The sequence below is a fragment of the Cupressus sempervirens genome, chromosome 1, assembly GCF_028749045.1.
Source record: "Cupressus sempervirens isolate cs-2001-9-10 chromosome 1, ASM2874904v1, whole genome shotgun sequence".
Classification (NCBI taxonomy): domain Eukaryota; kingdom Viridiplantae; phylum Streptophyta; class Pinopsida; order Cupressales; family Cupressaceae; genus Cupressus; species Cupressus sempervirens.
In genome coordinates this window covers 796749608-796770338 of record NC_143118.1, presented here as the reverse complement: position 1 = coordinate 796770338, position 20731 = coordinate 796749608, and the positions used below count along the sequence as shown (strand labels likewise).

The 20731-nt window shown below is 33.7% G+C and overlaps 1 long non-coding RNA gene across 2 annotated transcripts in view; it reads left to right on the top strand.

Moving 5' to 3' along the window:
* The window catches only part of LOC149580280 (uncharacterized), a 191278-nt gene that overhangs the window by 95117 nt on the left and 75430 nt on the right, over positions 1-20731 (top strand). Inside the window, exon 2 of one of the 2 annotated variants that reach the window (XR_016353477.1) lies at positions 7372-7782. The exons of the other annotated variant lie outside the window; for it this stretch is intronic. This is a non-coding gene — a long non-coding RNA (uncharacterized LOC149580280). Of the gene's footprint in view, positions 1-7371; positions 7783-20731 lie in introns of those variants that run through there. 2 annotated transcript variants of the gene reach the window in all.

Sequence of the window (20731 nt, the reverse complement as noted above, 5' to 3'; positions counted from 1 at the left end):
ATTGGTTGAGGAAGTTTTTATACACCCTATATGGCCTTGTCAAGGTATGAGGGCAATATGGTGGTACGAATTTGATAACCATGTGTACGAACTGGTTATGAGAAGTTTAATAAAACTTTGTTTTAAAATCATTTTGTGCATGGTTTCTTGATTAGCTTTGATCTCTTGAAATATTATGATCTCATAAGAATAGTTATAAATTGTTTGATCAATTTCTAATGTACTGAGATTGGTAAGGTTTCTTCTTGTTAAGTTTGTTGTTCACTACTTAAGGATCTCACTATTTTATGTTGAACATTCCATGAATGTAGGAACTTGATTCTCATGGAATAGTCATGTAAATGTATGTACAAAGTAGTCCTAACAATTTTTTGACAAGAATTTCTAAGGATTGGTGATCACTAATTAAGTTTGTGAGTGTGAATGACACTAAATTCATGGCTATGGAGTGGCAGTAGGAGTTCTAGCCATTAGAGGTTTGTGTATTATGATTGGAAGTGGTTTGTTATGGTATGGAGGAGGTGTATCAACTCTCAAAAGTTTGATATTTGATTGGGAAGGTGTATAGAAAAACCCTACTTTTGAGGATTTGTAGGAGACTAATCTAGGGGTTTCTTACTTGCAGGGGTCTGAAGACCAAATTGATTTAATTTTCCTTGTAGTGGAACCATTTCAAGAGATTTTTTTAAGTCTTCAAGTTTAAGAGTAAGTGGGGCTTACACTGGCTTTGTAAAATGACCTTATTTTATGCCTAAAATAGGTGCACAACCTAAAGATCTATATGTTGATCCAAAATAACCTATTTTGGGATTGGGATATGTTAAAGAATGATGAAATGGGTATTTGAATCCACCATTTTTTTGGGTAGTGTTTTGAAAATTTTGGGATTAAACTTCACATTTGTGTTGCTGGATACCTATTAGGAAAATAATTAGGCCTACTAAACTATTTGGGGGGTTTTGGGTGTTGGGTGTTACTTAAGAACCAAAATTTGGTTGAAACCCTTTGAGTCCACCTTATATTGGCCTAAGACACCCACCTTGGTCATTGGGGAGGTGTTGGAATTTTTTGTGAACTTTTTCTCTTTAGAGGGTTTGGGGAACTTTGTACTTCCCTTATAGGTCTAAATGGGAACAAACTTGATTTGACCCCCACCACACTTATCCTCTGTATCAAGTAGTATTAGAGCTTAGGAGCATCCTAGGTTGAGAGAAAGAAGGAATCTTTTGGAGTCTTTTGGATATTTTATCCTTTGTTCAGACCTTGGAGTGTCCCTTTCCTTTTGAGTGTCCCATAGTTAGTCTTAGTACATTTGGAGATGTCAAAAGGAGAAGATGATGGGATCCCTTAGAGGGTCAATCATGCTTAAATTTCCAAGCTTGTGAAGTAGTGTGTGGCAAAGAATAATAGAATAAGATCAACCCTTGAACAAGAGAGAAGGGAGAAGATTGAGAAGGACAAGGAAATGAGATCCTTGAAAAGAGAGGAAATAACAAGTTAGAAGATGCTAATGATTTTGAAGATCATGGAGAAGAAGCAAATCCTTTGAGAGGGAAAGCACAATTAGATTTGGAAGATGCGATGATGGCTAAGTTTGCTAAAGCCATAAGAAGTGGAGATGCAAAAGGAAAATCATACTTACCCTTGTATGCATGTAAGATGGATGATGAAGAACTCATAGATTGGTTTAGTTCCATGGAGAACTATTGTTATGTGAAGACATTAAGGATGGGAAAAAAGTAAAGATTGAAAATTCAAGATTAAGAGTGTAAGAATTTTCCTTAGGGAAAAATGACACCAACATCAAGAAGCTCAATAGATAGCACAAGAGAGACTAATGATGATCAAATTAGAATGGATATTAGATAGTTGGATATCAGATAATAGTATATGAGATATGAGATAATTAATTATGAGATGAATACACGCTAGAAGTGCCTGTATCTAAAGGCAACTAGAATGAGTAGGAGTTAGTAAAGAGATAAATATCACAACTAAGCACATGTCCACCAAGAGTGGATTATCCTCCATGGAGCACAAGATTTTGTGTGATGAAGAGAGGATAAGTTTACATAGGTGTATCTCATAAAGAGATGTTATAGACACCATGTGCTCTAATAAGTTGCTAATTCCTATGTTGTCAACAAGACAACTCATATGTCTATGCATATCCCTAAGTAAACTTAAGTAAAGTGTAATAATAATTAATTTTTTACACTAACACCCCCCCTTAAGTACAACTTAGGGAAATGCACTTAAGCTGAAAAAGCTAAATGCAAGATGCAATGTGGGTTCCAACCACTAGGCCATGTTAGGTACCCATGTACAAATGCAATGCACTACATAAAATGCTGTGTAATGCAATCTCTCTGAAAAACAAAGAAAGAGGGAAAACCTCATGGGAAAAACCCTCCTCCAAAAAGAGAGATAAATATACTAAAGAAAGATCAAGTGGTTGAGGGTCAGAGTGTTCCCTCACAACAAGTAAAGAAGAATTCTCCTCAAAAAAGAGAAGATGGATGTCATGAATAATGTATCCCGCATCTTCAATGTAAGACTCCACAAAAAAATTTGCAATGTTTGGAAGGAAGTCATTGCATGAAGCTGAAATAGGAAGACATGATATTTCCTGTTACACTGAATTAGGAGCATCTGTGGCTAGAACTAGATCAATAGAAGCAACAAGAGCATCAAGAGATATGATCTCACTTGGAGTTGTAGGTACCATAACTGGAGTGACTGGTGGTAGAATGTCTTTTGGGAATGGAGGGACTTGTGGATCTCCATATGCTTTCCAAAGACACATCCAAAGGTCATCACATTCACTTGCCTTTCTAAGGACATCCAAGCAATCTATATTGATATTTATAAAAATAGCTTGCAAAATTATGCTAATAGGCAACAGATCAGTGTAAGAGGGTAGCTCTTTAGAACATAGATAAAGAAATACTTCCTTATGTTCTGTTAAATGATCAATCATCAAAGCACTCCATTTCTGATAGTTCCTTTTATCAACTTCAATTTTAAACCAAACTGACACTTGTGACATGACTCCATGAGATCAAATAATGTATGCACTCCCAAAATGTAAATAAAATCAAAGAACCCCCCCTCCCACTAATGCATGATTTGGCACTTTATATTTAGTGTGATTACAATGCCCACTTGCCAATTTATGGTGTAAGTGGGCTTATGATTGTAATGGTTATAACAAAAAATATGAAGCTATATTAGACTCAACAAGATAAGACACAAGACTTCTCAAGGGTCTGATTAATTACAAGTGCCAATAGGCCAAAATGAGACCAAAATTTGAAAGTACTATGTCTACTCAAAATTACTCTAAACTGATACTAGATCTGGAAAGTAGACAAAAAATCATGTACTCTAAAAAAAATAGCAACTGAATATGTGTCCAGATGAGCTTGAACTAAGCCTTTGAAGTTGCAAAAATTGAGATTTGCAATTTCTAGAAAAAATTAGGAACAAAGATCTCACACATCCTACACCAATGTGTAGATCACAAAATTCTACCCCAAAACAAAAAAAGATGCTTGAAAAAAGGAGTCCGTATGAGGGAGATATCACTGTTTGAAAATCACCTCTATAATTATTTTTCCTGAATCACCGCCATTGCACCTCCAAAAATCAAATGACTCTAGATTTCACCTTAGATATCCAATTTTGATGAAACAAAAGTTGATTTGGGGGTCTTTTGACCTTATAAAGGTGATACCAATACCTAATTTGCACTAGCAAGCTCTAATCTTGACCTACCAAAAAATCCCTCCAATGGCTATGCAATGAAACTCCTATGGCTCTGATACCATGTAAGAATTTGGTATAGCTTTGATACCATGTAAGAATTTTCCTTAGGACAAAATAACACCAAGATCAATAAGCTTAATAGATAGCACAAGAGAGACTAATGATGATCAAATGAGAATGGATATCAGATAATTGGATATGAGATAATTGTATATGAGATATGAGATAATTGGATACGAGATGAATGCACACTAGAAGTGTCTATATATAAAGGCAAATAAAATGACTAGGAGTCAGTAAAGAGATAAACATCACAACTAAGCACATGTCCACCAAAAGTGGATTATCCTCCACTAAGCATAGGAGTTTGTGCGATGTTGAGAGAATAAGTTTACATAGGTGTATCTCATAAAGAGATGTTGTAGACACCATGTGCTCTAATAAGTTTCTAACTTGTATGTTGTCAACAAGACAACTCATATCTCTATGCATATTCCTAAGTAAACTTAAGTAAAGTGTAATAATAATTAATTATTTACACTAACAAAGAGGACATGCCTTGTTATTGTGTAATTGTGTTAAAGAAGAGAGATAGAAGAATAACACGCCAAATATTACTTCTTGTTATACTATGCTGGACAAAATAAAGGTAAATTTTTTACCTAGTGACTAAAAAGTATGGATGTGCAAAAAAATGTAGGGTCTTAGGAAAAGGGACTTGGATGTACAAGGGTACATTGAATAATTTCATAAGTTGGACATTAGAGTTGGCCATGAAGAGGATGTAAAAGAAAAGATGGAAATATATTTGGGGGGATTTAGATCCAACATCCAAGATGAATTAATTCTTGCAACCCCTAGATCAATTGAGAAATGTTATAAATTGGTTGTGAGAGTGAAGAGGAAGTTGAGGAGAAAAAAGGACAAGAATGATAGTGTTAGAGGAAATCCAAGTAGAGGTAGAGCCAATGATAAAAATGTTAGAAATCTGATTGAAAAACTCATTGTTGAAGATCAAAGAGGGAGATTGTTGCAAAGAAGGAAGATTGATGTTTTCAATCATTGTTTTGTCATTGATGTCAAACTTGCTACTTGTAGGAATGACATTTGCTTATAAGATCCAAGTACTATCACTTAGTTGATTGATGAAGAGGATTTGATCAATAAGATGTAACAACAACACCTAAGGGAAAGGTTGAGTTATAATGTTGTAATAAAGTGCAAGTATAAACTAAGACAATGGTTAAGTGATGTATTGATAACATACTCAAAGATACAAAGGTTGGTCACCACTTAGAAACATTGGAGGAAGAAGTTGTAACAAGGTTGAATGCAAAGCTTAAACTAAGATCATTAGTGGGTGCCGAGAAAGTTAGTTGAAGCCAAGTAAATTCTCAGTTGGAGTTGAGTAATAGAAAATTCCAGTGTGTACCGAGTGAAGATCAGGTGCCAAGCATAAAAAAATTCTCAGTTGGTGTCGAGTGATCTTTAGGCGCCGAGCGTCAGGAAAAACACAGTTGATGCCGAGTAACATAGTATGTGTCAAGCACCATTATTTCAATAGTGACGAGTTGCTACATTATTTCAAATGACGAAGATTCACCAAATTTGAGCTGACAAAATGGTTGTCTTGAATTTTGTGAACGAGTTGGAGGATAAGGATGATGAGCTAGTGGCACATAAAGCTATGTAAACCATTTTTGGGCAAATTCTAAAGGATTATTCAAGAAGTTTCTAGAGGAAACAAAATATGGGTTAGATGCAATGAATCCTACCTAATCCATACGAATTGAAAATAAAGAATGGAAGAATCAAGCAGGAAAAAAAACTTCAAGACTTCTATTTAAGGAGTCATAGACCAAGAAGCAAAGAGCTACTGATACTATTGCTGCTAAAGAGCCAAAATTGCAAAGTGGTTGGAAGGGTGTCAAGGAGAAGACATCTAGGAGAAGGAAGAGCATAGAGGCTTTTCTTCTATAAGTGGTCATGAAGAGATGATTGCACTAGTACATTGAGCATGGAGAGTCAAGGAGACTAAGCTTGAAAGGAGGGCAAGCTATCAGAGTTGCAGTGATTGAAGGCCATGCAATGGTATGAGCTGAGAAGTGATCTGAAATCTGCAAGATAAGTTGTATGTTGTAGTCAACTCAAATTTTTTTCTAATACTCTCTAGCGATTATATTAGATAAGAGAAAATCCTATGGACTTAGGTTGGTTTAGTAGCTATTTGTAAATCCTTTAACAAGGTGGCATTCCAAGTGAATGTTTTAAAGTCCTTTAACCAGACCCACTTCTAATAGGGTGGTTAAATCCTCTGACAAGGTCACATTTGATAGTGTGTTGTAAGCCTTTAACAGGGTAGGCCTTTCACAAGGCATCACTTCAGAAGAGTGAGAATTGAGTAGCATGTTACTGGTGGTTTTTCCCAAGTTGGGTTTCCACGTAAATCACTGTGTTATGTGTTGATTTCTTATGTGTTATGCTTGCATGTTGATTTACAGTAACTTGCTGGTTAGAAAAGTTAAACCTTGGATGAATGAATGATTGAATGGACTTACTATACTTAGTGAAAAGTTTGAATAGGACATTTGGACCTTGAATAATTGATTCACACCCCCCCCGCCTCTCAGTTATTCTAAAGCATTTATAACAGAAAAGGGACATCCTAGTAATGGAAAAGGCAAGAATATAAATTTTGATGTAAGGCATAGAGGAGGTGAAAAATTTGGCCATGGTAGAGGTAGTGGTGTTATTAGAATATATAGTCCACTACTATAACTGAGAGGGGCAGGGGTGGGGTGGGGTGTGAATTAGTTATCCAACTAATATGACTATTATCAACCTTATTAAACTTTAACCATATGAGAAAATAATTAAAAACTACAACAAAATACTCATACACAATAACACCAAATATGTTAACTAGGGAAACCCTTGATTAGATGGAAAATCCTAGTGGAGATGATACCTACAAGATGATGTAATACTATAAATATTTCTCGTTAGAGGATGGACCCTGTTAGGAGTCTATAATAGCATTCAATACATATTAGTCCCTATTAGGAGACTTTCAACCCTTGTTAGGAGATTCAAACCCTATTAAAACATTGTGGAGGACATATTGACCCACTATCCAAATAACTTTAAGGAAAGACCAATGAACCCACTATCCAAATGATCTATGTATTATTCCTTACAAAATAATAGAAATGAATAGTACTTCTCCTTCCTCTTCTCTATCTTGTCAACTAGACTTCTACTCTTGATCTTGTAACTAGATCACAAATCTTGTATCCAATAATCCCTTGGATCTCTTACTTGTACTCACCAAAAACTCTACTCCTTTTCACACTTCACACTCAATGCAATGATCACAACACATTACAAAATATTTCCTAAGATTGGAAAATTTATGAAGAAGAGTGGTGGGCCTACAGAGGATAGTTTGAGATTCCCTAGGAAGTACCTTTGTGCTATTATGACTTGCATTTGGCATGTAAGTAAAGTTATTAGTTTCTCAAAAATCTTCAATACTTTATTATCTTTTCTAGTTTTTGCTACTCTAGTGTTTCACATAGAATATTGAATTTTTGAGATGGGCAGGGAACCAAGAAAGCAAGAACCAAGAAATTGCAGGGTATGGAAGACGAAGGCCTCTGTTTGGGAGATATTGTAGAAAGGTAATGTGACAACCTACATTGAGAGACTCCATGGGTATAAACCTCACATTATGGAAGTCTTCTTGAAAAAATGGTTTGAAGATAGCATAACTTTGCATGGGGTCACGGTGAAATTGAATGAAGAATTTATTGCTAAGGTTACAAGGCTTCCTATGGAAGGGATCAAATTCAGCAAGGATACTAGCATCTCCAACGTGACATTCAAGAAATTTCCAAAGATGGAAGCAGAAGAGAAGAATTTGGAGAAAAATAGGGACTTCTATGAATTGAATCAAATTAAAGTTATCTGGAAGGATGTGTTGTCTTGTATCCATGAGTATTTTATTCTTGATGGTAGGGCTAAGAGATTCCATAAATTTCACTTTGTTTTCCTAAATCATTTTAGGCACAAAAATAGGATTTCCTTTCCATTTTTTTAAAATACTCTTTGCTTCTAAACATTTATGCACATAGAAATAAAGAGTCTCATCTTGTACTTCATGAAGGTTTAATTTTACTCATTGATTGTTTTTGTAAAAGTAAGGCTATAAATCCCTCTCTGGTCCTTGAGAAAAGGAAAGGGTCTAGTAGTGAGCCCCACTCTAAGAGAATACATATGGAAGAAGGGGCTAGTGTTAGCAAGAAGGTCTTCAAATGGGAGAGAACTAAGAAACACGTTGATGAAATTACTGAATCTGAGAATTTGGACAAAGATGAGAAAACAAAATTGGAGGATCTTAGTTCTAACTTGGATGGTTACTCTAGAAGTAAAGGTGTGTCTACTAGTAAAGATAATATGGAGGGAAGTAAAGATAGAAATACAGACTCAAATGTGGGGTTGAAAGCCCTTGGGGAGGATGATGATAAACATAGTGATCACCCTTCTCATAATTCCAGTGAGGAGAAAATGGAGGAGGATATAGGTAAGGAGACTGAAGATAAAGGCCTTGTGGATAAGGACAATAGCCAAAGTAGAGAAGAAAATGAGGAAAGGATGGAGAATCTAGACATTAACACTGATACCTAGATCAATATTGTGATCACTTTTGAGCCTAGGAATGTGGTTGATGAGAGGGATGATTCTCAAGATGCTAAACTTTCCTTTCTTCACAATGCTAAGCTTACAGCTGAGACTTCTCTCTAGAGTGATTCTTGGCTGTATAATGAAATCATGGTTCTCAAGAAGAAAACGGGGGTTATGTAGAAAGAATTGGATTTTGAACACGCTAGGAGAACTTAGATGGAAGTGTAGATTGGTAACATCCCTGATAAGCTTTTAGAATATGAGTAGGGGCTTCATCATCTTATAAATGAAAGTGGTTAAAAAATGGAATAGGTCACTTCTAGTCTATGTGCCACAACAACTAGTTTGGGTAAGAAGAGTAATGAGGAGATAATGTATCCTAGTAATGCAGGAATGGGGAGTCTAGGTGGGCCTAGTAAGAGAACCAGGCAAAGCACAAGGAAAAAGGTTGCTAAGGCTCTTAAGGCTCCTATTCTTTCTCTAGCTAACATAATCCAAAGTACTATAGAATTAGGTAAAGGTGGCAAACATTATCAAACAACTGTTGTAGGTGCTAGCTATGGAGTGGGTGTGCTAGTTGTTGGATTGGGCAATTTTTTAGGTTTTTTCTTTTTTTCTTTCCAGCTTGTTTAAACTCTAGGTTCCAAGTGCTTGTAAAACCTATTGGAATTCTTTAGAATAACTGAGAGGTGGGGTGAATCAGTTATCTAAGGTCCAACTGTATAAACAAAACTTTTCATTGTTTAGTGAACTAATAAAACATTTATTATCATGCATGCATCCATAAGATTTATGCAATCACTTAAAACTTGTAGGTTACTATCAAATCAATTTGTAGAAATGTAAACATGAAACATAATAGATTCAACAACACATTTGACACAATGATTTACATGGAATCCCAATTTGGGAAAAACCACTAGTAACATGCTACTCTTTTTCACTTTTTAAAAGTGATGCCCTGTGAAAGGCCAAACCTGTTAAAGGTTACAATACACACTATAAAATGTGACCCTATTAAAGAATTTCAATCACCCCGTTAGGAGTGAGCTTTGTTAGAGGACTTTAGACCATTCACTTGGAATGTCACCTAGTTAAAAGATTGATAAATGATTATTAGGTCAACCTTAATCCAAAGGATTTGTCCCTAGACTAGTACAATTATTAGAGAGTAATAGTAAGGCTTGATTTGATAACAACTTAAAACTCCATTTGTAGATTATAGATATTTGTTTTAGTTCTCCATTCTACTTGGCCTTCACACATTTTAGCTTTGATAGCTTGTTCACCCCTCAAGCATTCATACCCTTAAGCCTTCTTGCTTAACATGCCAATGCAGACTCTTCTCTTAGGTCACTTGATGAAGCAATTCCCTTGACTTCTTGTCTTCCTTAATTTCTTGCACATGACAACCCTTGCTTCTGACCAGCCATTCTTATAAATAGGAAATTAAGATCTTTTGTCATTCATTCTTCATTGTCCAATTTAGGGTGAGGATAGATTAGGTAGGATTCAATGAATCTACCCCTTATTCCATATCACTTCTAGAAACTTCTCCTTTAATCCTCTTTGAATTCACCTTAAAATGGTTTACCTTGAATTTTGTGCCACCAATTCATCAATCTTATCTTCCACCTAGTTCACACAATCCAAGAAAACAAACTTGTTAGCTTAGATCCATCGAATTCATGATCTTTCAAATAATGCAGCCACTCAGTATTAACTTGCTTCTAATGTTTGACACACACTACATTGCTTGACATTCTTTATAAAATTACTCGGCATGAACTAATGTTTACTAGTGCTCGCCATCAACTAAACTTTACTCGACATCCATTATTTTTTTTGACATACACTAGAATAGATTTTTACTTGGCTCCAACTAATTTTCTACTTATCTTGTATTGACTTTTTTCAACACCTACTATCCACTCAGTCAAGCTTTGTAGACAAACTTTATTTAACTTGTTCTTCTGAACTTGCTTAGTATAACCAACCTTTGTAACCTTAAGTAGATTATCAATACACCATGTTATCACTTTCTTAGCTGATTCTTGTACTCCTTTACATAACATAACTCAATCTTTCTCTAGGTGCTATTGTTACATCTTTTGATCAAATCCTCTTCATCAATCAAATAAGTGATAGTACTTAAATCATATAAGCAGTTGTCTTACCAAGAAATAGCAGGTTTGACATCAGTGACAAAACAATAATTGAAACATATTGATCATACTTGTAGATCAATCTGTTCTCATCAATCTCCTTCTTCAACAAAACCTGTTCATTTTTTATGGTTTAAACTTTTGGTTTCAGGTCCCTATAAAACCTAGTTTTGTTGTTTTAAAATTTAGGTTTCAGGTCCTTGTAAAACTTAGTGGTGCTTTATTGTTTATCTTTATTATTTTGTAAAGGATTTCGGGTCCCTTCAAAACTTTCTTTTACCTTAATATAAAATACATTACAAAAAATGAAAACATCTTTCCTTTATACCATATCTTCAAAATAATTCCTTGAGTCGGCCTTGAGGCTTTTCCAATTAATTATAATAAGATAATTAGTTAATTCATAATTACAATAAAATTGTCGACTCATAGTCTATACAACTTCTCACATGTGTGATACTAGGGCTTGCACATCCACTGACATCATCATTAGACTTTCATATATCATTGGTTGACTACGCATCTCTAGATTATATTTTTGTTAGACGATATAATACAAACATCAAAAATTGCTTCTTAGGTACTCTATCTCTGTACTGCTCTCTGTAAATTAGTTATATCTTCCATAAATCTTTGACTCAGGTACTATGCATTGAACCTTAACATTAGAACACTATATTGAACATGTCTATAAACCTCCATCACTAGAAAATCAAAACATTGTCTTTACAACTAAGATCTTTGTCTACTACTTTACCAGTCTTCATAGACTTACTGCTATGTTGACATCAATGATAAACAAACTCATGAATGCAACATGTCAATACTCTCCAATGCTTAGGATACTCCCCCAATGTAATATCATCAACATTCATGCTTATAATCTCCCCTTTTGGCATTGATGGAAACATAGATGAAAAATATCTAAGTTCCAAGAATACCAAAAATAGTACTCTATTGTTGTTGTTCTTATCTTCTCAAATCCTCCTCATGAATCAAATTTTAAAACCTCAGGAACACTACTTTGTTTTGCATCTTATTAGGATCATAAATAGTTGTTCATAGTTAGCAACTCACCATACATTAGGATTCCTCATGTTGCATATCTCCCCCATAGAGACATTCCTTCTTTCTTACATGAATCTTTCTAAATCTCCCTAATAAAGTACATATTTTCATGCACTCTTCTCCTCGTACATACCTAGGAGTTGTTTTTAATGCATATTCATCCCCATTGACATCAATGAAAAATGCCTCATTATGTCAATTTACTACTCTAAGTCTTCAACTAGCTCAAGCATCCAAACACATTGTTCAAGAACAAATACCAAGAGTCCTCAATGACTCAACTAATAACAGATACTCCCCCATACATGAAGTATCAACATTTAGTCCAGTCTAGCAATAGTGCTTTGCACCACTAGACTGATACAATCTCTACAACATCTACTTAGAAGTAGGAAGGGGCATAACCCCAAGCATACCTCTCAAGTACTCAAATGTATCTTCAAGTAAGGGCTTCATAAATATATCTGTAATATGATCTTTATACTCACATATTCCAATCTAATCTCTTTTTCTACTACCTTCTCTCTGAAGACATGATACTTAATAGATATATGCTTAGTTTTATAATGCAACACATTCTTAGACATACTTACTATACTTATAGTATCACAGTATATGATAACAAGTTTTGTAAACTCAATCCTAATATCCTTCAGTATTTGTTTCATCCACATAACTTGACTATAATTATTTGTTGCTACTACATACTCTACCTCAAGCGTACTCTATGAAATACAATCTTGTTTCTTTCTTAGCCAAGAAACCAATCTTCCTCCAATAAAAAATGTTTCACCACTGGTGCTCTTTCTATCATCCATATTGCTTTCCTAATCTGCATTAGTATATGCACATAGAGTGAAATAACTCGATCTGTCATACCATGTTCCATAATTAGATGTTTCTTTCAAATATTTGAATATCCTTCTTATTGCTACATAATGATACTCCTTAGGACCAACTTGAAATCTAGTTATAATTCCAACTGCATTTTCTATATCTGGTCAAGTGTGAGTCAAATATTGCAAACCTCCAATCATTGATTTGTACTTCTTCTGCTCAATTGTAGGTGTCTCATCCTTGCTAGATAACTTGTGACTAGTTATCATAGGTGTACCAACAGGCTTACAACTTTTCAATCCAAACATTTTCAACAAAAAATTCAAGTATTTAGCTTCTAAAATAAAAATACCATCATTATTCTGCACAATCTGCAACCCTAGGAAAAACTTCATTTCTCCTATCATGCTCATCTCAAACTCATTCTTCATTTCTTTAGCAAACTTATCACTTGCTTCATCATTACCTCCATATATTATGTCATCAACAAATAGTACTAGTATCAATAAACCATTCTCAATTTCTTTCAAATACAAATTGCTATATGTCATACCTTTAGCAAATCCAAGTTTTGCCAAGTAGTTGTCCAACCTTGCATACTAGGTTCTAGGTGCTTGCTTCAAACCATGTAGAGATTTCTTTAGTCTTCACACCATATCTTGGTCTTTTGTTAGAGGGAAACTGCTACAGGGGCACCAATAAAGTATTTAATTTTCTCTTATTATGGTCTTAAATTGGTTATTTGATAAAATTTGTGTAAAATAAACATGAAGTGGTAAAATGGTGAAAAAGGAAATTATTATTCCATTGTAATATGTTTGGAATGTTCTTGTAAAATTGTAAAAAGATAAAATGAGAAGTTGAATTTTCAAAAGTTGTAAAAAGATAAAATGAGAAGTTGAATGATCATAAGAGGAAGTTGAGTAGTTATAACTTCCAAATGAAGTTGTAAAGGCTATTAAAACCTTGTAATGATCAGTCATAGATAGAATGTAAATTTGGATTAGAATTGGAACCATTTTGGTATCAAATCTTTATTGTTTCAATGTATTGTTTTGTTGTCTTGAAAGTTTTTCCTCTTATTTTTAGTTCTTGTACGACCATGTACATCTTGGACACAAGTGTATTTCTATAATGTTAGATTATTAAATTGAATAATATTTCCATTTCTTTTGGTTTGAGATTATGTCATGCACTAATGAAGAAGATATCAAAGTTTTGGTGAAAACCATTTGTAACTGCCCAAAATTCTGATTCATGATGATCAGTTTTGAAAAAAACATTCATAATTTTTTATTGAACCATTGTTTCTTGCTATAAATTGTAGACATGGTATATAATTACCCTTTCTACAATAAATGGTGGGATAGGCATAATTTTCAATATTTTAAGAGTTATTGATGACTATTTATGATTGTAATTTTATGACCAGAATAAAGTTTATTTCAAATGTGTTAATGTCTCGATCGTGTTGAAGAGAGTGTGTTGATCATTAAAATCTATGATGGATTTGAGAGTACTTTAAATTTTTTAATATGATTCCTTAAATCAAATTGGTATCATAGCTCAGAAGATTTTGAGCGTGTAGATGGGATCTACACTAGGCAGTATTGTGGTTTTTGTTTGGTTCTTGCTATGCAGTTTGTGATTGTAGATTTGGTGTGGTTCCCTCTATTGCGAGTGGGTGGACAAGAAGGTCTACCAAAGGCCATAGGATATGGTCTTGTGTGTTGCCAAGAGTCTTGGGGAGAGAGGCAAGAGGGGACTCCCAACTGAGGGACAAAATATAGTTTGGAAGCAGTAATGGAAGAGTGAACTTTGATTGGGAAAAACACCATTGAAGGCAGTGACATAATTCCATGGATGGGAGTCAGTTGATAGTGAAAAAGATGAAGTAATAGAGGCATTGATCCAATAGAGGCAAAGAATTGTTTGTAGTTTCTCAACAACACATTTCCATGGGACATGGAAATATTTCAAGTCTAGTAGTATGGTGTACGGGTGCCAACAAAGTATTTAATTTTCTCTTATTATGGTCTTGAATTGGTTATTTGGTAAAATTTGTATAAAATAAACATGAAGTGGTAAAATGGTGATAAGGTAAATTATTATTCCATTCTAATATGTTTGGAATGTTCTTATAAAGTTGTAAAGTCATTTGAGTCAAATATTGTAGAAGTTGTGAAAGACAACTTTTCAAAAGTTGTAAAAAGACAAAATGGGAAGTTGAATGGTCATAAGAGGAAGTTGAGTAGTTATAACTTCAAAATTAAGTTGTAAATACTATTAAAACCTTGTAATGGTCATTCATAGACAAAATTTAAAGTTGGATAAGCATTAGAAATCATTGGAAGCATTTTGGCATCAAATATTTATTGTTTCAATCTATTGTTTTGTTGTCTTGGAAGTTTTTCCTCTTGTTTTTAGGTCATGTACAACCATGTAATCCTAGAAAAAAGTGTATTTATATAATGGTAGATTAGTAAATTGAATAATATTTCCATTTCTTTTGGTTTGAGATTATTTCATGAACTAATGAAGAAGTTATCAAAGTTTTGGTGAAAACCATTTGTAACTACCCAAAATTCTGATTCACAGTGACCAGTTTTGGAAAAAAATTCATAACTTTTTATTGAACCACTGGATCTTGCTATAAATTGGAGAAATGTTATATAATTACCATTTCTACAATATGAATGGTGGGATAGGCATAATTTTCAATATTTTAAGAGTTATTGATGACTATTAATGACTAGACTAAAGTTTATTTCAAATGTGTTAATGTCTCTATCATGTTGAAGAGATTGTGTTGATCATTGAAATCTATGGTGGATTTGAGAGTTCTTGATTTTTTTTTAATATGATTCCTTTCATGTGAAACTTTTAGGCTACTCAATGTAAACCTCTTCTTCAAGTTCTCCATTTAGGAAGGTTGATTTAACATCCATATGATATACCTTGAACTTCTTATTCACTGCATAAGCCAATAAAATTCTTAATACTTCCATTCTAGATATAGAGGCATATATATCCTCATAGTCTATTCCTTCTTTCTATCAATATCCTTTGCATACAATTCTGGCCTTGTTTCTTACAACTTCACCTTGCTCATTCATCTTGTTTCTAAATACCCGTTTGGTTTCTATAACATTCTTGTCTTTGCGTCTATGAACTAATTACCATGTTTCATTCTTCATAATCTGATCTAGTTCTTCCTTTATTTCTTGAATCCAATTATCATCTTTGTAGGATTCATCTGCACTCTCAGGTTTAACTTGAGAAATTAAACATATCTCTTCTTTAACTTTGTTTCTTATCATCACACCTTTGTCTATGTTTCCAATTATCTTCTCTAGAGGGTGATTCTTTTTCATGTTTTTGTTAGAGGTAGGAGTTTCCAACTTGAATCTTATCTCATCTCTTGATTCAAATATTTTTTCTCCTCTTTACTCAACAAATTGTACATCATTCTTTAGATCATTGTTAGTCTCAAAGAAAATGTCTACATTCTGTCTAACAATTCTAGTATTATCTTCTTCTTCATCTGAATTGTAATATAACATCTTTTCCTTAGTTCCAAATTTTTCATCAATCTTACAATTTGCGCATTAAACTATTGTTTTAGTTCTATGAATAAAAAAATTGTATGCCTTTCTTTTCAATGAATAGCCAAGAAACATACCTTCATCACTTCTTGGATCAAACTTACCAATATCATCAACTCACTTAATGTAACACTTCTAAATATTCTGAAATACTTAACTAATGGGGAATGACCAAACCATAATTCATAAGTTGTCTTGTTCATACGTTTTTTGATCTGTACTCTATTCATAGTGTATACTATTGTATTGACTACTTCTATTTAAAATTTCTTAGAAACATCATTCTCAAACAACATTGCTCTTGTTGTCTCTACTACTAATTTGTTTCTTCTATCAATGATCTCATTCTATTTAGGTGTCCTAAGTGAAGATAGTTGTCTCTTGATTCCATTCTCTTCACAAAATATCTTAAACTTTGTAGAGGTGAATTCTCGTCCTCTATCTGATCTCAAAATTTTTATCTTAACACTAGATTCACTCTCAACTCTATTCTTAAAATCTTAAACTTCTCAAATACTTTAGACTTCTCTTTAAGAAATGCTACCCACGTCATTCTAGTGAAATCATCAACAAAAATCATGAAATACCTTTCACCATGGAATCACCTTGTTCTAGAGGGACCACTCAGATGTATGTAAACAATCTCTAGCTTCTCTGTGGTTGTGAACTTATTGTTGGGAAATGACATTTTATTTTGCTTATCAAAAATACATTCTTTACAAACAACATTAGTAGGCTTTATTATCTTAGGAAAATCTCTACGTGCTCCTAACTTTCACAATATTATCAAAGTTTATATGAAAAAATATCCTATGCCATAACCAACTGTTATCCACTTGTGTAACCAAACATGTCATTCCAGTGGGATTAAACTAAAATAAATTACCTCTAGGCCTAGTTCTAGTTCCAATCATCTTACCATCTTTATCCTTGGTGGTGCAAGTATTTTTTGTGAATTTCAATTGATACCTTTTGTCCACCGTCCAACTCTTAACAAATTATGCTTTAATCTATCAACAAGTAAATGTCATCAATGTTAGTTAATCCATCTAGAGTAATGGATCATATTCATGTAATGTGATAGGCTACATGTTATCAACTCTAACAATACCTCCATCATAGTTCTTGAATTTAAAAAACTTATTTATATCACTAGTCATGTGATGTGAACATCCACTGTCTATTATCCAGTCAAATTTCTTTTCAACTTGATAAACTAGAGCCTTTTCTTATCTAATTTCTCTATCAACATCATCTTCCTTAATAGATACAAATTCTAGCCCATCCTCGCTTTCATTCTTAGCTTTTTCATCAGATTCTTCTTCTTTATTAGCATACAAAACTTTCCTAGGTCTTCTAGGATTAAACTTTCCCTTATAATTTTCTCTCTCTTTTAGGACATTTAATAACCAAACTCGTTACAAGTCTAACATTTAAAGATATTCTTACCATATTTTTCTCTTCTCATAAGAAGTGTTATACCTTCCTCAATCTTCTTATCTTCATTAGATCTGGTTCTATTGCTACTAGCAAAATCTCCATGTGTGCTTGCACTTCCAGAAAGACTTGGCTGAACATTTAAGGTACTAATATCTATCTCCACTCTTGTATGTTCTCCTAATTGTCTCAGACCTACTTCTATTGCTTCCAAACTTCCATGCAACATTTCCCTTGTAAACTCCTTAGTATAGGGTATAAGTGGTTGAATTATTTGAGCTACTTTCTTGAATGATGGTGTCAAAGTCTTCAAGATCTTCTATACAACCTCATCTTCTTCCTTTTTTCGACCATATGTCTTGATTCCTACAAAAATTTCTGATATCCTACCAATATAGATTCTTAAAGATTCATCTTCCATCATGATAGTATCTTGAAATTCAAATATCCAATTTTGCAATCTTACTCTTTTTGTATGTGTATCACCTTCAAAAATAGATTCTAATATTGTTCAAATATTATTAGATGTTTCTAGTGACTTTACTTGACTATATTCATTCTCTAGAAGAGATAATAGTAGAGCTTCTCTAGCTCTCATGTTGCACATGAATAAATCTCACTCTATTTATCCATTGTATCCTTCAATCTTCTCTTCTTTGACAATGATCTTTTTGCTCTTAGTCAAAAGCCAATAGCCTAGACATATACATAGCAGATGAGTCTTCATCTTCTCCTTCCAATTGTCATAGTTGGACCCATCAAATCTAGGACTATCCTTTCTGAAAATATTCACCATTGATTTCCCAAAGTTTTTAAGCTTTTCCTTCAAGGACCTGAAGCTATGGTACCAACTATTAGAATATATAGTCCACGAATATAAGTGAGGGGGGGGGGGGGGGGGGGGGTGTGAATTAGTTATCCAACTAATATCACTATTATCAACCTTACTAAACTTTAACCATATGAGAAATATGATCAAAAATCACAAAAAGATACTCATACACAATAATACTAGATATGTTAACTAGGAAAACCCTAGTGGGGATGATACCCACAAGATGATGTACTAATATAAATATTCCTTATTAGAGTATGGACCTTGTTAGGAGTCTATAAAAACATTCAATATATATCATTCCTTGTTATGAGACTTTGAATCCCTGTTAGGAGATTCCAACCCTGTTATGAGTTGTGGAAGATAGATGGACCCACTATCCAAACAACTTCATGGGAAGACCAACAAACCCACTGTCAAAATGATCTTTGTATTATTCCTTGCAAAATAATAGAAATGAATAGTATTGCTCCTTCCTCTGTCTCTTTTTTGTCAACTAGACTTCTGCTCCTTCTAATCTTGTAACCAGATCACAAATCTAGCATATAATAATCCCTCAGGTCACTTACTCACATTCACGAAACACTGATTATTTTCAAGCTTTTCACTCAATGCAACTATTACATTACATTACAAACAAGAAAACATCTTTCCTTTATATTGCATCTTTAAAATAATTCCTTGAGTTGGCCTTGAGGCTTTCCCAATTAATTATAATAAGATAATTAATTAATTCATAATTACAATAGCACTATCAGCTCATAGTCTATACAACTTCCACGTGTAATGCTAGGGCTTGAGCATTTACTAACATCATCATTAGATTGTTGGAAATATTTAAGACTATGCTAGGTTATTGAGAGGGGAAGGGTGAATCAGTAACCTCTAAAATGTTATCAAATTCAACACTTTATAGCAATATACCAATTATCATTTATTGATCTAATTTCATGCATGAGAAACTGAAAACATAAAAGCATCCACAACACTTGAATACAATAATTGGTGACTTAGAAACTTTCCAAATAGAAAGTAAAACTGGGGTGGGGATGATACCCACAAAAATTCAATATTGGAGCATAAAGTTGGCCTAGTAAGGCTTACAATGACCACTCCTGATGATTTTCCTTGCAAGAGCAATTGGGATTGCTAGATCCACCTTGTTAGAGGTTTTGACATACACAAAATAAAGTACGCACTCTAATAAGAGATTTAAGAAAGACTGTTAAGTCTACCTTGTTAAAGGATTTAGACTGATTCACTTGTTAGAATGAAATAGTAGATCTCTGACTTACAACTAAATTACTGATAGAGATTCCTTGATTGTAATGATCACCTTTTGTGATGGATATGTCTCTACTGCTCCTTTTTTGATATGGCCTTCAATGTATACTTTAACTGTAGCTTGATTACATTCGTATTCTTACATACTTATGTTCATGAATTACATATTCACACACATTGGATATGATACAATACATTACATATATACCAATCCAATTTACAAAATAGCAATGTCAACCATTATACAAGTTAACAACAATATTACAAAGTTGGCCCATATGAAGACACTTGAGTTCTGAAGACTAACTTGGTGAAGTTATAATACACGACATCCACTATCATTACTTAGCATCATCATGCATTCAATAGAAGTAGAAGCTCAATACATACTAATCACCTCAAAGTAGTCTCAGACTTGGTCTGCACTAGTGACTCGGTAAATACTGTGTCACTTGGCATAAACTGAATTACTAGTTTACCATGACTTCACTCGGTAAAAACTATCTTTGCATATGGCTTGGTTAACACTAGCTTCACATCACATGAACTGCTAGCTCAGTAGAAACTACAATGCTTGGTTGAACTGCTACACTTCACACTAACTGAGTTCTCTTGGTAACCATTGGAATGCTTGGTGGCCACTTAGACTTAGTCTAGAAGACTCGGTAGTAATTGTAGAGCTCGATGGCTACTGAATTACATGGAAAATACTGTAGATTGTTCAATGAGCTTTGTAGCCATACAAAATCTAAATAAGTGTGTGTCACTAATAACAAACTTGACTGATATGTCAACAGTCTCCCCCTTTGGCATTAGTGACAAAAACACTTATTAGCTAAAACTTATATACATCACCATGTGATACTCACTTGGAAGGGTATGCTGTTTTGAGATTTTTCAAAATTTATCTTTGTAAGTATATATTATATACTATACAACATATCTACAAAATTCTCCTCTATTATATACATTTTCTTCCTTTTTGCATAATTCTTCCCCATACAATATACATAGTCTCTCACTATACATAGTTTCTCCCCCTTTTTGAC